The sequence below is a fragment of the Anomaloglossus baeobatrachus genome, chromosome 2, assembly GCF_048569485.1.
Source record: "Anomaloglossus baeobatrachus isolate aAnoBae1 chromosome 2, aAnoBae1.hap1, whole genome shotgun sequence".
NCBI lineage: Eukaryota > Metazoa > Chordata > Amphibia > Anura > Aromobatidae > Anomaloglossus > Anomaloglossus baeobatrachus.
This window is the reverse complement of record NC_134354.1, coordinates 477628747-477645823: the sequence shown is the minus strand read 5'-3', so window position 1 is coordinate 477645823 and position 17077 is coordinate 477628747. Positions and strand designations below refer to the sequence as shown.

The 17077-nt window shown below is 43.7% G+C and overlaps 1 protein-coding gene across 8 annotated transcripts in view; it reads left to right on the top strand.

Moving 5' to 3' along the window:
• The window catches only part of INPP4A (inositol polyphosphate-4-phosphatase type I A), a 167076-nt gene that overhangs the window by 53299 nt on the left and 96700 nt on the right, over nt 1–17077 (top strand). For all 8 annotated transcript variants that reach the window (XM_075336395.1, XM_075336393.1, XM_075336394.1 and 5 more), the window contains exon 2: nt 1099–1161. The gene's annotated coding sequence lies outside the window, so the exon portion shown is untranslated. The remainder of the gene's footprint in view (nt 1–1098; nt 1162–17077) is intronic.

Genomic DNA, 17077 nt, shown 5'->3' with positions numbered 1-17077 from the left:
ATTGGCTATGCTGCCAAACATAAATGAATCAGTCTTAGGGCTCATGCACTTTACACTAAGCGTAATGTCATATAGTGCAGCCTTTTATTGTGGCTGGGCTTCTACAGATCCATTTATTGCCCAGAAAAATCTTCAATTTCTCGATCTACACCAATATCTTAAAAGGAAGTGAGTAAAGAGAATGTGAACGCCGCACATGTGCAAATGAGGGATTTGGCATTTTCCAGAAACGTCTTCCTCTAGCAAAACTCTGCGATTATGCTATGTGCCCAAACCCTTTTGTGTGTGTGTGTGTGTGTGTGTGTGTGTGTGTGTGTGTGTGTGTGTGTGTGTGTGTGTGTGTGTGTGTGTGTTTTTTCTTTTTTTCTAGGGAAGAATAACCTCATAATATGACACCATAAAGGGGTACCATTGGGAGGCACATTGAGATGCCCACAGCTTCATAGGACTTCAATTGTGCCACAACATTTGTGCATTCCTGAATATTTTTTTTTTCAATGTGATAGCTGCCAGTCATCTGCTGGCCAGAAGATCTTCCACAAAACTTTGCTAGAAAGGTTTGACTACATAAGTAATGTATCTTCTTCCTTGGTTTCATAAGGCTGGCATTATACCATGCTGCATCCAGGATGGCAATCTCTCCTGTTATTTCAAGCATAATTACTAATGTGTTGAGGGACTTTGGACTATTTTTAGTTCTTTAGCAATGGGCACAAACATCTGCTGGAACATTAATTCAGAAGGAAGAAAAAAATGTAATAGACTTAACTAAAAATAAAAAGTATGTATGTATGTATGTATGTATGTATATATATATATATGTATATATATATGTATATATATATATATATATATATATATATATATATATATATATATATATGTATATGTGTGTGTGTGTAATATAATAAATTTAAATATGTATTGTGTGTGTAAAAAAAAACCAACAAAAAAACCAACAAACTTACATCATATTAGTTTATATCAATGTACTATAACCATGAAACCAACATGGCATAATCTTATTCATCTTATCACTGTCATTTATAATTTGACTATATATTCGGCGATTCGCTGATTTATGGTTTTATTTTGCAGTGATTACGTGATTGGAAAAAGAATGGAAACATTGCGATCATGTAGAATTTACACAACATGAAAGTAAGTACTCCCAGATAGCCTGTGAACTTTTGATTCTGCAACCATTCTAAGGTACCGTATTTTTTGGACTATAAGACGCACCGGAGAATAAGATGCACGCTGGTTTTAGAGGAGGAAAATAGGAAAAATAAAATTTTAAGCAAAAAATGTGGTCATGACACACTTAGGCGAGGATCTGCTGCTGACACTGTTATGGGGGTAATTTCCCCAAATTCTCTACTAAGGTACCCCATTCTGGTAATGATCCCAATCCTTGTATATATGTCCCTCATCCTGGTATAGCACCCATCCTGATAAATACCACCATCCTGTTATATACCCCGATCCTGCTCATAAAATACCCCCATCCTGGTATATGGCCTGTATCCTATGGCACAGAAAAAAATAAACATTTATACTCCCCTTTCCTCACTCCAGCAGCATCGCTCGTCTTCCTCTGTGTCAGCAGCAGTGCCGCTGACCTGGAGCCGTCACCATTTCCTGCAGCATTGCGATGTCCTCCTGTCTGCCGGCCCACTAATGTGTGTGGAGAGCGATGCGCACAGCGATGACGTCATCCCTGTGCTCACCGCTCTCTACACAGATCAGCGGCCAGCAGCCAGAAGGATGTCGCAATGCTGCAGGGAACGGTGAGTATACCCGTACTTATTCAATGCCCCTGCGCTGATTATGATGCTCGGGAGGCAGTGACTATAGCCGCATATGATCACTCCAGGCTGTAATTGCCAGGGGTGATCACGCAGGCCAGCTGCTAATTATGCGCGCACCCCCCGCCCATCATCCCGCCCACCTGTCAGCGCTGGCTTCAGCTCTGAGAGATGATGGGCGTGCATATGAAATGAGCAGGCCCACGTGATCATGGCAGGCGCTGCTACAGCCTGCTCGTGCCGCCGATGACCTGCTCCAACACAGCACCCTCATTCCCCGCAGCCCACATTCAGACTATAAGACGCACCCCCCACTTTCCCCCAACATTTGGAGGGGAAAAAAGTGCGTTTTATAGTCCGAAAAATAAAGTTAATTGTTTTCCGCAGGTCTATATGAATATGACAATACCTAGTATATATCTTCTTTGATGTTTTACAACTTCTAATAAAAAAAAAAATTAAAAAAAATAATATTGTTTGTGGTGCCATATTCCGAGGTCCATAACTGTTTATTTTTTTTTCTTTCCAATCAATGAAACAGTGTTTGTATGTGCAAATCACATGCAGGCTTCTTCTGGGTGTTTTTTTTTTTTTTTTTTTTTTGCTTTCCCGTTAACTTTTATTTTAAAGTTGAAATGTCTTACAAGCAGAAAACACGTGACGAATATTCAACTCACTTCTTTTAACCACTTGGCAGTTCTGGAATCGTGTAGCAGTTAAAAAGGCTGTACATTTGAAAAGCAAGTAGTTTTTACAGTGCTGGCCAAACGTATTGGCACCCCTGCAATTCTGTCAGATAATACTCAGTTTCTTCTTGAAAATGATTGCAATCACAAATTCTTTGGTATTATTATCTTCACTTAATTTGTCTTCAATGAAAAAAAAAAAAATTGTCATAAAGCCAAATTGGATATAATTCCACACCAAATATAAAAAAGGGGGTGGACAAAAGTATTGGCACTGTTTGAAAAATCATGTGATGCTTCTCTAATTTGTGTAATTAACAGCACCTGTAACTTACCTGTGGCACCTAACAGGTGTTGGCAATAACTAAATCACACTTGCAGGCAGTTGACATGGATTAAAGTTGACTCAACCTCTGTCCTGTGTCCTTGTGTGTACCACATTGACCATGGAGAAAAGAAAGAAGACCAAAGAACTGTCTGAGGACTTGAGAATCCAAATTGTGAGGAAGCATGAGCAATCTCAAGGCTACAAGTCCATCTCCAAAGACCTGAAAGTTCCTGTGTCTACAGTGTGCAGTGTCATTAAGAAGTTTAAAGCCCATGGCACTGTGGCTAACCTCCCTAGATGTGGAAGGAAAAGAAAAATTGACGAGAGATTTCAACTCCAGATTATGCGGATGGTGGATAAAGAACCTCGACTAACATCCAAACAAGTTCAAGCTGCCCTGCAGTCCGAGGGTACAACAGTGTCAACCCGTACTATCAGTCGGCGTCTGAATGAAAAGGGACTGTATGGTAGGATACCCAGGAAATCCCACTTCTTACCCCGAGACATAAAAAGCCAGGCTGGAGTTTGCCAAAACTTACCTGAGAAAGCTTAAAACGTTTTGGAAGAATGTTCTCTGGTCAGATGAGACAAAAGTAGAGCTTTTTGGGAAAAGCCATCAACAGAGTTTACAGGAAAAAAAGAGGCATTCAAAGAAAAGAACACAGTCCCTACAGTCAAACATAGCGGAGGTTCCCTGATGTTTTGGAGTTGCTTTGCTGCTTCTGGCACTGGACTGCTTGACCGTGTGCATGGCATTATGAAGTCTGAAGACTACCAACAAATTTGCACCATAATGTAGGGCCCAGTGTGAGAAAGCTGGGTCTCCCTCAGAGGTCATGGGTCTTCCAGAAGGACAATGACCCAAAACACACTTCAAAAAGCACTAGAAAATGGTTTGAGAGAAAGCACTGGAGACTACTAAGGTGGCCAGCAATGAGTCCAGACCTGAATCCCATAGAACACCTGTGGAGAGATCTCAAAATGGCAGTTTGGAGAAGGCACCCTTCAAATCTCAGGGACCTGGAGCAGTTTGCCAAAGAAGAATGGTCTAAAATTCCAGCAGAGCATTGTAAGAAACTCATTGATGGTTACCGGAAGTGGTTGTTTGCAGTTATTTTGGCTAAAGGTTGTGCAACCAAGTATTAGGCTAAGGGTGCCAATACTTTTGTCTGGCCCATTTTTGGAGTTTTGTGTGAAATGATCAATGATTTGATTTGTTTCATTCTCTTTTGTGTTTTTTCATTGCAAGCAAAATAAATGAAGATAATAATACCAAAGAATTTGTGATTGCAATAATTTTCAAGAAGAAGCTGAGTATTGTCTGACAGAATTGCAGGGGTGCCAATACTTTTGGCCAGCACTGTACATAGAAACGAAAGAGGGGATTCCTTATGAGTATTTTGAGAACACTTTTTCAGGCATGTTTTAGAGCAGACTGGCAGGTTCCACACAGAGACTGCCACTGCCGTGTTTTATTGTGTACACATGCAAAAACAGGAAAATAAACGTCTAAGGCCGTCTGGCCACTAACTAACAACAGAATGCTAACTACAAAATAAACCTATGTAACAAACAAAACAGTATTCTCTTACTGTGTCGGTTCCTCAGCACAGCAAGCGGAGGTATGGAGTCTCAGCGCCAGCAGCCATGAGCCTGGACTGCTCTCCTCAGCAGCCTCTCTGTTCTGAATGCCTCCTGATTCTTTCAGCTGATCCAGTGAGGAATCAAAACCTGGATTGAATGTGGAGAAGGGAGCAACCAGTCCCACTGTCATTCCTACTGATTGCTCCAGGAAAAACCGAGCCCAAAATTACACTGAAATAAACAGGCTTCAGTGACTAACTTATTGCTGAGCCAGATATAACTTTCCGAGCTTTTCCCAGCCCATTTGCATGGGCTGACTGCTCCACAGTCAGTAAATGGAGGCATATAAAATGAACCGAGGGGAAACATACCTGTTCTCTAGTACTTCTCCCCTCGGCATCTCACATACCCCCCCCCCCCCCTTCTGTTCGAGCCCGTGGGGTCGGACACAATGACTTGCCAAGCAGTGCATTCTAGACAACACGTCTGCGTTCCCATGCGCCTTGCCTGCTCTGTGCTCCACTGAAAATTTAAAATTTTGTAACGCCAAGAACCAGCGTGTCACCCGCGCATTGCCCTCTTTTCCCTAGGACCTCCATGTCGGGTGAATGGTCCGTCACTAGCCTAAATCGGCGTCCTAGTAAATAATAGCGCAGGGTTTCCAGCGCCCAATTCACAGCTAAGGCTTCTCGCTCAACCACTGTATTTTTTTTTTTTCTGCCTCCGTAAGTATTCTGCTTAGATAGCCCACTGTGTGATTCTCGCCGTTCACTTCTTGTGAAAACACCGCGGCGAGGCCAACACCAGAGGCATCTGTTTGAACAATAAACTCCCGTTTAAAGTTTGGGGTAACCAACACTGGTCACATAAAGCCTTTTTCAACCGTTGAAAGGTGTCCTCTGCTTCTGCGTTCCACTTTGAGACAGAGGTTGACCCCTTGGTAAGATCTGTGAGTGGGGCTGCGATGGTAGCAACATTTTTGATGAACCGCCGGTAATAACCAACGATCCCCAAAAAGGCTCTGACCTGTCTTTTGGTGACCGGTTGTGGCCAATTCTGAATGGCGTCCACTTTTTTAGCCTGAGGTTTTATAACTCCCCTGCCGATGATGTAGCCCAGATAGCGAGCTTCTTCCAACCCCAATGTACACTTCTTGGGATTGGCAGTCAACCTGGCAGCCCTTAGAGAGTCCAAGACAGCTTGTACCTTTTGGCAAATGAGTTTCCCAGTTATCACTAAAGATAATGATATCGTCCAAATATGCAGATACATACTGGACATGGGGCCTTACGACGATATCCATTAGTCATTGGAAGGTGGCTGGGGTTCCATGCAACCCAAATGGCATATCCCGGTACTGGAACGGTCCCTGTGGCGTAACAAAGGCAGTTTTCTCTTTGGCCGAGTCAGTGAGGGGAATCTGCCAATAACCTTTTGTTAAATCAATAGTGGATATGTATCTGGCTGAACCTAGTCTCTCTATAAGTTCATCAACTCTTGGCATGGGGTAGGCATCGAATTTCGATACCTCATTTACCTTGTGAAATTCATTGCAAAAACCGGATAGTCCCATAGGGCTTGGGCACCAGCACGATAGGACTAGCCCTCTCACTCCGGGACTCCTCAATAACCCCGAGCACCAGCATTTTCCTTACTTCTTGGGCAATGACTTGTCTCCGAGCCTTAGGAATTCGATATGGTTTTAACTGTACTCGTGTCTGAGGGTCGGTGACAATGTCATGTTTAATTAGGTGAGTACGGCCAGGTAGTTCTGAAAAAATATCTGCGTTTTTCTGTACGAACTCCTTGGTTTCTTGTATTTGGGTCTTGGATAGCGTGTCTGCAATACCCACCTCTGGTGGGGCTATCTGGGGGTCACTTACCTCAGATTTTGGTACCACTCGAGGCCCACTATCGAGGGTAGTCTCCGCTACCAGACTCTCTCTCTGTCCCGCCAGGACTTAAGCAAGTTTGTGGTAGATTTGTTGGGGTTTTCTCTTGTCTGGATGGTGTACCTTTTTATAATTCACTTCACCTATTCTTTCCAGCACCTCGTATGGCCCCAGCCATTTTGCAAGAAATTTATTTTCTACAGTAGGTACCAAGACTAACACCCGATCCCCAGGTTGAAAAACTCGTGTTTTTAGCCGCATAGTTGTACACCCTGCTTTGGGCGCGTTGTGCGCGCTCCAAACATTCTTTGACTATTGGCATAACTGCTGCAATTCTGTCCTGCATGAGTGTTATATGTTCAACTACACTGCGGTAAGAAGTCACCTCTTGCACCCAAGTCTCCTTGGCAATATGCAACAGTCCTCTGGGACACAGCCCATAGACCAATTCAAAAGGTGAAAGCCCGTGGAGGATTGGGGTACCTCTCGTATGGCGAACAAGAGATGTGGCAGGAGAGCATCCCAATGCCTCCCGTCCTTATCCACCACCCTTTTCAACATCCCCTTTAGGGTTTTATTAAAGCGCTCGACCACACCGTCAGTCTGAGGGTGATACACCGAGGTATGCAGGTGGGAGATTTTTAGTAATTTACATCGTTCTTTGAATATATGAGACATAAAGGGGGTCCCCTGATCCGTAACTATCTCTTTTCGGAATGCCTGTGTGAGAAAACATGTTAAAAAGCTCCTTTTGAAATTGCTTTTGCATTTGCAATCCGTAAGGGTATAGCCTCCGGATAATGGGTGGCGTAATCCAGTACCACCAAAATGTATTGATGACCCCTGGCAGATTTAACTAATGGACCAACTATATCCATTGCTATCCTCTCAAAGGGCACCTCTATTATTGGCAAGGGTACCAGGGGGCTTCTAAAATGTGTCATAGGCGCAGTCAACTGGCATGTAGGACAGGATTGACAGTACCGAGTTACATCTCCCATCAGACCCGGCCAAAAGAAACGTTGCAGAATACGGTCTTTTGTCTTTTCTCCAGCCAGGTGGCCCCCCAAGGGATGTTTATGTGCCAGGTCTAAAACCACCTGACGAAAGGATTTGGGTACCACTAGCTGTTCCACCACCACTCCTCGCATCTTGTCAATGTGGTACAGCCTGCTCTGTTGCACTGCCACATGTGGAAACTCATTTTGAGCCCCTGGGTACACTGGGTTTCCTTCAGAGACCTTCACATTTTCCCATGCCCTTGTTAAAGTAGGATCTTGGTGTTGAGCAGTCCCGTAATTATCACAGGCCACCTCAAGACCTGGCATCTCTAGAACATCCTCTAGCGTGTCCGCCTCGCCTGCAAGCACAGCCAGAGGAGAGTCTAAAGATTCTGGAGCTACCCCTGTGGTGGGTCCCCCATCATCTTGCTCCAGTGGCTCAGGGGCAAGCCCCAAGGTATCGTTCACCAGTTTTTCTTCAACCGGGGTGTTCACGCCTTTTTTAATGTTGCACAAGTCCCAGAATAAGGGAAAGTCTCTCCCCAGGATTACACTATGCAACATAGTCTTTATGATCACCGCCTGATGTCTTTTGGCCCCCAAGGGCGTGGCAAGAGTTACTCAGGCTGTGGTGTAGTTTTAAGTATCGCCATGTATGCAACTAATGCCCACAGTTGAATTTATTGCTCCAGGGTCCATCAAGCTAGCATGTACCATGGTTACTTGACTGCCAGAGTCTAAGATGGCATTCACACTATAGCCGTTTACCTCAATGCAACACACATGTTGTTCATTTGCCGTGCGGATCTCCGTCCGCAGCACAGACTGACTGTACATATGACAGACGCCTTGTAGTGTTACAGTCCATCGGCTCTGTAGTTAATGGGCAGTTAGCAGCTACGTGGCCAAGCCCACGACATCGCCAACACTGAATAGGTCTTTGCTTCCCAGTTGGGGACCTCCGTCTGGGCCTGTTGACTTGCTGAGAAATCACACCGCTAATATAGTCCTTTGTGGACCTGCTACCCCTAGTTGCAACATTCTCTTCTGCTAAAACTACTCCTTATTCATAAGGACTTTCAGGCAATTTCCTAGAACCCCAGCAAGGCGAAAGCATCCCCTGGAGTAGGCTTTCAAAAGCGCTGTAACGCTCGACCACATTCACCAACTGGTCAGCACTAGTTGGGTCACCCTGTCCGACCCACCTCTGGATCTTAGCCGGTAAGGATCACAGGTACTTGTCTAGGACAACACATTCCACCATCTGTGCGGGCGTCAAAGTGTCTGGTTGCAGCCATTTTTTCACCAGATGGATGAGGTCATGCTGATGTGCCACAAAATGTGTTTACTCCCAACCTTGCCAGGATTTCGCCTTTTAGTTTAATATAGTCCATAGCATCAGCTCCACTTAGATCATAATATGCCTTTTGCGGATATCCAATCAGGAATGGAGCGACCACTTCAGCCCATTTGTCCACCGGTAGGCGCTCACGTTCTGCAATACATTCAAGCACTGCCAGATATGCTTCCACATCATCATCATCAGCAGTCATTTTTAGTAAAGTCTTTTGTACAGCTTTCTGCGCACTGGCAGAGCTTTGTGCACGGTCCTCCGCGTCTCGCGGCTGCCGAACCAAGGACTCCTTTATTGTATTTAACTGCTCTTGTTGCATTTGGTGCTGCTGCTCTAGCGACTTCTGGAGGGAAGTATTGATCTGTTGTTGGTTAATGTTGGCCTGCACCAACTGTTTCAGCAGCTCCTCCATATTGCTGGTCTCTTGGCTCTTCAGCAGCACAGGAGCTTTCAGCCAGGACATTAACAAGAGACAATGCCCATATAATGGTTTATCTGTAGTCACAGTCAAATAGCCACTAATGCCAGCATTCGAGACACCATTTGTGAGACAGGGGATATAGCTCAGCTGGGATCTTTGTTTTGGTCCAAGCAAGTGGCTATGGATTCACAGATGACCGCGGCAGACTGGCAGGTTCCACACAGATACGGCCACTGCCATGTTTATTGTGAAACATACCTGTTCTCTAGTACTTCTCGGCATCTCTCTCTCTCTAGCTATCTGTCTGTCTGTCTCTCTCTCTCTCTCTCTCTCTCTCTCTCTCTATATATATATATATATATATATATATATATATAATGTGAATTACGCATGCGTACACACACACCTCTCTGTCTGTATTTGTATCAGTCTATGTGTCTCCATCTCTCTGTCTGTCTCTCTCTTTCCCCAGGGCTGTCTCTCTTTGCCCAGGGCTGTCTCTCTCTCGTTGCTCAGCTGTGTGTCTCTCTGTCTGTCTTTTTGTCTCTGTCTCCCCACTGACATCTTATTACCTCACACATAGTATAAGAAGCTTAACAGTTTATTTTGTTCTTATAGCAACCACTGACATTTGCTAATAATAACCTATAGCTCCCACCTCCATTCAGTTTAATGGAGGCAGGATTTTTGGAGAGTAACTGTAAAGAGCGGGGTTACATTTCCCGTCCAAACATAGTCTGACGTTCTCTTAATCACATGGAGTGTCTGTGCAAAACCCTGTGCTTGTAAATGCGACGTTGCGGATTCCTTTAGCAGACAGACACATACTCAGCTTTACATAAAATAAGTGTGTGTATGTACAGTTAGGTCCAGAAATATTTGGACAGTGACACAATTTTCGCGAGTTGGGCTCTGCATGCCACCACATTGGATTTGAAATGAAACCTCTACAACAGAATTCAAGTGCAGATTGTAACGTTTAATTTGAAGGTTTGAACAAAAATATCTGATAGAAATTGTAGGAATTGTACACATTTCTTTACAAACACTCCACATTTTAGGAGGTCAAAAGTAATTGGACAAATAAACCAAACCCAAACAAAATTTTTTTATTTTCAATATTTTGTTGCGAATCCTTTGGAGGCAATCACTGCCTTAAGTCTGGAACCCGTGGACATCACCAAACGCTGGGTTTCCTCCTTCTTAATGCTTTGCCAGGCCTTTACAGCCGCAGCCTTCAGGTCTTGCTTGTTTGTGGGTCTTTCCGTCTTAAGTCTGGATTTGAGCAAGTGAAATGCATGCTCAATTGGGTTAAGATCTGGTGATTGACTTGGCCATTGCAGAATGTTCCACTTTTTTGCACTCATGAACTCCTGGGTAGCTTTGGCTGTATGCTTGGGGTCATTGTCCATCTGTACTATGAAGCGCCGTCCGATCAACTTTGCGGCATTTGGCTGAATCTGGGCTGAAAGTATATCCCGGTACACTTCAGAATTCATCCGGCTACTCTTGTCTGCTGTTATGTCATCAATAAACACAAGTGACCCAGTGCCATTGAAAGCCATGCATGCCCATGCCATCACGTTGCCTCCACCATGCTTTACAGAGGATGTGGTGTGCCTTGGATCATGTGCCGTTCCCTTTCTTCTCCAAACTTTTTTCTTCCCATCATTCTGGTACAGGTTGATCTTTGTCTCATCTATCCATAGAATACTTTTCCAGAACTGAGCTGGCTTCATGAGGTGTTTTTTAGCAAATTTAACTCTGGCCTGTCTATTTTTGGAATTGATGAATGGTTTGCATCTAGATGTGAACCCTTTGTATTTACTTTCATGGAGTCTTCTCTTTACTGTTGACTTGGGGAAAGATACACCTACTTCACTGAGAGTGTTCTGGACTTCAGTTGATGTTGTGAACGGGTTCTTCTTCACCAAAGAAAGTATGCGGCGATCATCCACCACTGTTGTCATCCGTGGACGCCCAGGCCTTTTTGAGTTCCCAAGCTCACCAGTCAATTCCTTTTTTCTCAGAATGTACCCGACTGTTGATTTTGCTACTCCAAGCATGTCTGCTATCTCTCTGATGGATTTTTTCTTTTTTTTCAGCCTCAGGATGTTCTGCTTCACCTCAATTGAGAGTTCCTTAGACCGCATGTTGTCTGGTCACAGCAACAGCTTCCAAATGCAAAACGACACACCTGTAATCAACCCCAGACCTTTTAACTACTTCATTGATTACAGGTTAACGAGGGAGACGCCTTCAGAGTTAATTGTAGCCCTTAGAGTCCCTTGTCCAATTACTTTTGGTCCCTTGAAAAAGAGGAGGCTATGCATTACAGAGCTATGATTCCTAAACCCTTTCTGCAATTTGGATGTGAAAACTCTCATATTGCAGCTGGGAGTGTGCACTTTCAGCCCATATTATATATATATATATATATATATATATATATATATATATATATATATATATATATATATATATATATATATATATATATATATATATATATATATATATATATATATATAATTGTATTTCTGAACATGTTTTTGTAAACAGCTAAAATAACAAAACTTGTGTCACTGTCCAAATATTGCTGGACCTAACTATGTATGTATGGCATGTATGTATGTATGTATGTATGTATATGTGTATATATATATATACATATATATTACATACATTATATATATATATATATGTATGTGTATATATAATATAATGATATATCATACACTCGCTGCCACCAATCGATTACGATAACTACTACGCCGAGCACACAGACATGGAATTCAGGATCGAGCTAACAGAACATAATGTGTGTGTATATGTGTGTATATATATATATGTGTATATGTGTATATATATATATATATATATATATATATAATGATATAATATAAAAATACCCAATGCCTTGCGAAAGTATTCGGCTCCCTTGAACTTTTCAACCTTTTCCCACATTTGAGGCTTCAAACATGGAGATAATCATTTTAATTTTTGTTGCAGAATCAACAACAAGTGGGACACAATTGTGAAGTGCTTATGTTACACTTTTGTAAAAAAAACAAACTGAAAATTGGGACGTACAATATTATTCATCCCCTTTACTTTCAGTGCAGCAAACTCACTCCAGAAGTTCATTGAGGATCTCTGAATGATCCAATGTTATCCTAAATGACTGATGATAAATATAAGCCACCTGTGTGTAATAAAGTCTCTGTATAAATGCACCTGCTCTGTGATAGTCTCAGTGTTCTGTTTAAAGCATAGATCGCATCATGAAGACCAAGGAACACAACAGGCAGGTCTATAATACTGTTGTGGAGAAGTTTAAAGCCGGATTTGGTTACAAAAAGATTTCCAAAACTTTAAACATCCCAAGGAGCACTGTGCAAGCGTTCATATTGAAATGGAAGGAGTATCATACCACTGCAAATCTACCAAGACCCGGCCATCCATACAAACTTTCATCTCAAACAAGGAGAAGACTGATCAGAGATGCAGCCAAGAGGCCCATGATCACTCTGGATGAACTGCAGAAATCTACAGCTGAGGTGGGAGAGTCTGTCCAAAGGACAACAATCGTACACTGCACAAATCTGGCCTTTATGTAAAAGTGGCAAGGAGAAAGTCATTTCTCAAAGCTATCCATAAAGAGTGTCGATTAAAGTTTGCCACAAGCCACCTGGGAGACACCAAACATGTGGAAGAAGGTGCTCTTGTCAGATGAAACCAAACTCTAACTATTTAGGCACAATGCCAAACGATATGTTTGGCGTAAAAGCAACACAGCTCATCACCCTGAACATACCATCCCCACTGTTAAACATGGTGGTGGCAGCATCAAGGTTTGGGCCTGCTTTTCTTCAGCAGGGACAGGGAAGATGGTTAAAATTGATGGGAAGATGGATGGAGCCAAATACAGAACTATTCTTGAAGAAAACCTGTTGGAGTCTGCAAAAGACCTGAGACTGGGACAGAGATCTGTCTTCCAACAAGACAATGATCCCAAACATAAAGCAAAATCTACAATGGAATGGTTCACAAATAAACTTATCCCGGTGTTAGAATGGTCAAGTCAAAGTCCAGACCTGAATCCAATCGAGAATCTGTGGGAAGAGCTGAAAACTGCTGTTCACAAACGCTCTCTATCCAACCTCCCTCAGAATGGGCAAGAATTTCAGTCTCTCGATGTGCAAAACTGATACATACTCCAAGCGACTTACAGCTGTAATCGCAGCAAAAGGTGGCGCTACAGAGTATTAACTTAGAGGCTGAATGATATTACACAGGTGGCTTATATATATTCCATTGTAGATTTTGCTTTATTTGGGATCATGTTTTCAGTTATTTTTTTAATAGTTTAAAATAAGCAATACATTTCGTTCAACTTCATAATTGTGTCCTACTTGTTGTTGATTCCTCACCATAACGTTAATCTTTGTTTGAAGCCTGAAATGTGGGAAAAGGTTGAAAAATTCAAGGGAGCCGAAAGTATTCTTTCACAAAGCACTGTATCTTTATGCCAATAGTTTTTTTTTATCATGCTTTGTTGTTTTTCTAAGGCTAGTTTCACATATAAAGCTGGATGGCTTTTCGCTGGTTTGACGGATGCGGCGCACGCCAGTACAGTGTATACAGTACACTGGCAGCGCAACAAGCGCCGGTCACATGCTGTCATGTTACCGGAGCATGTGACCCAGGAGTTGAGCTGCTGCCACTGTAGTGTATCATACTGTACTGGCGTGCGCCACATCCGTCAAACCGGTGAAAATCCGGATATGTGAAACTAGCCTAAGTATGAATGTGTGAGTGTTTTCATGCTGGTAAATATAATTCAGCTAAACATTCTTTAATCTATATGGAGAAATAAAAAAATTTCATTTTCTGGCCTGCAGTAAAACTGAGTGTTACAACCTCATTATTATCAGAAGCCATATCACTTTTATTTTCATCTTTACTGGTAATCTCGTCATCAATGTACAATATTTTATAACGCTGTGATACAATGATGTCTATCTTGTCTGAATTTGCTTCATAGTGACTTCACTTACATGACCTATTCACAGGCTATTATTTATTTATTTATTTTTTTCAGAAGTTATGCATCTACTATTTTAGCACATGGAAAGACCAATACCGGTTTCTTTAAGGCCCCCTTCACACGTCCGTCAAACACGTGCGTGTTTGTTCCATTTCCGTATGTACCGGAGACACTGACACACGTGCTCCAATGTTATTTAATGTTTGTAGTTACACGTGCGTTATTCTGTACGGTGCGTGTGTCCGTGTGCGTGAAACGTATGTGTATCCGTATTACACGCATGCATGTCCGTTTTCTGCACGGAACACGCACACACGTTCCCTATGAATGTCTATGGGTCCGTGAGCACACGTACGTGACACGGATGCATCTCCGTATGCTCAGTGTTCGTTTTGTGCTTTTTTTTTCTAGCGATTGTCTGTCTTTTTTTTTTTTTTCTGTGTATGTCAGTCAATCTCCCTCAGTCCGTCGGTCGGTCTCTCTGTCTTGTCTGTCCCTCTGTCTGTCGGGCAGTCTACCCCCTCTCTCATACTCACCGTTCCCCGATCACCACCGACGCGGTGCTGCACAGCTGTTAAAAAAAAAAAAACTCCGGCGGCATTTACTATTTTGAAAAAGCCGGCCGCTCATTAATCAATCTCGTATTCCCTGCTTTCCCCGCCCAACAGCGCCTATGATTGGTTGCACTGAGACACGCCCCCACGCTGAGTGACAGCTGTCTCACTGCAACCAATCACAGCAGCCGGTGGGCGGGTCTATACTATGCAGTAAAATAAATTAAAAAATACAGCGTGCGGTTCCCCCCCCCCCCCCCCCAATTTTTATACCAGCCAAGATCAAGCCATACGGCTGAAGGCTGGTATAATCAGGATGGGGAGCCCCACGTTATGGGGAGTCCCCCAGCCTAACAATATCAGCCAGCAGCCGCCCAGAATTGCCGCATCCATTAGATGCGACAGTTCTGGGACTCTACCCGGCTCTTCCCGGTTTGCCCTGGTGCGTTGGCAATCTGTGTAATAAGGAGTTAATGGCAGTAACCCATAGCTGCCACTAAGTCCCTAGATTAATCATTGCAGGCGTCTATGAGACACCCCCAATGATTAACCTGTAATTTAAAGTTAATAAACACACACAGTGAAAAAATCCTTTATTTGCAATAATAAACACTAACAAATACCCTCGTTCACCACTTTATTAAGCCCCAAAAACCCATCCATGTCCGGCGTAATCCACGGAGGTCCCGCGTCGCTTCCAGCTCTGCTACATGAAGGTGACAGGAGCTGCAGAAGAACATTACCGCTCCTGTCAGCTCCACGCAGCAACTGAGGTGAGCCGCGTGATCAGCTGTGCTGTCACTCAGGTTACTCGCGGCCACCGCTGGATCCTCCAACTGTGACAGCAAGTCGCCCGAGTGACAGCGATGAAGTGACAGGTGAGTTGCGGTCTCTGGTGGAGAATCCAGCTGGCCGCGGGTAGACTGAGTGACAGCAGTGCTAATCGCACTGCTCACTTCAGTCACTCAGGGGATTAGCGGTCACCAGTGAGTCCTTCACGGGTGACCGCTAATCAGTACGCAACACAGAGCCGCGGGATGACAATGAAGTCGGGTGAAGTTCACCCGAGTTCATTCTCATCGCGTGACTGTCTGCTGTCAGCGGGTATGTTTCAACGACATTGTGCATCACACACAGAACATTTCACATGGGCAACACACGGACATGTCACTTACGTATCTCACGCACACACGGACGTTCCACACGCACACATGGCTAGCATACGCCATTCACACGGATGCCACACGTACCATAAAAGCGGAGCACGGACCCGAAAAACGGAACGTAACACACGTGTGTTTTTCACGGATGTGTGAAGGCGGCCTAACAAGGATCTTAAACTACCCTAGGGAGCATCTTAAAGCACCACTTTAGCATTTTTTTTTTCAGCCCTGTAGTGGTGCTTTAAATGTAGCCCTCTATCATATACTTATACTTATCTTCCAGCGTCTCCTCACCTTTTATCATCTCCGCTCCGGTTTCACGGCTCCATCTTCTTAAAGTAACTTCTGACTGTCCGGAAGTCAGAAGTTACGCTGTAAGTGCTCAATGCAAGCCTATAAGAGCCAGAACCAGGCTCCCATAGAATTCTACTGAGTTGTGACCTCCGGCACGTTCCAAACATCGTAGCACTACTGGCAGATAACAAATCGCCAAGACCAACCGGAGCAGCGGGAAATTAGATCACGCCGCCTGAAGGGCAGTATATGACAGGGGTCAGGGGACTTAGATTTAAAGCACCACTGCAGGGGTGCAATAAAAAAAAACAATCGCTGGAGTGGTGTTTTAAAGCTGATTTTATACAGACCATGCCATGGCTATGTTATCTGTTACATATTGGCCACGGATAGTTTTCATTCAATTAGGCCTTAAACACACGTCCGCAGAAAACACGTGCGTGTCTTGTGGTCAGTTTTTCGGGTCCGTGTTGGATGTCCGTTTTTCTGGTACGTGTTACATCAGTGTGATGGCGTATGCTTGCCGTGCGTGCGTGTGGAATGTCCGTGTATGGGTGAGATGCGTACGTGTCATGTCTGTGTGCAGTCCATGTGTCGAGTCTTTTCACCTTTAAAAAAATGCACACGGACCATACGGAAAGCACACGTACGTGCAGACACTGACCCGTTGACTTTGCTGGATCCGTGTCTGTGTGATGCCGGCAAAACGTGGACATGTTATCAGTCTAAAAAAACGCACACACGTACAAACCACACGGACACACGTTCCGTGTGGCTTTACGTGTGTGTGCCTGTTACCATAGGAAAACATTGGTGCACGTGCCGCTGGTACGTGCAAAAACGTACAAAACACGTACCGGCGGCACGGATGTGTGATGCAGGCCTTAAAGAGTCTCTGGCTGTGTAATTGCACTTCTTTTCCATTATATAACTTGGTGACTT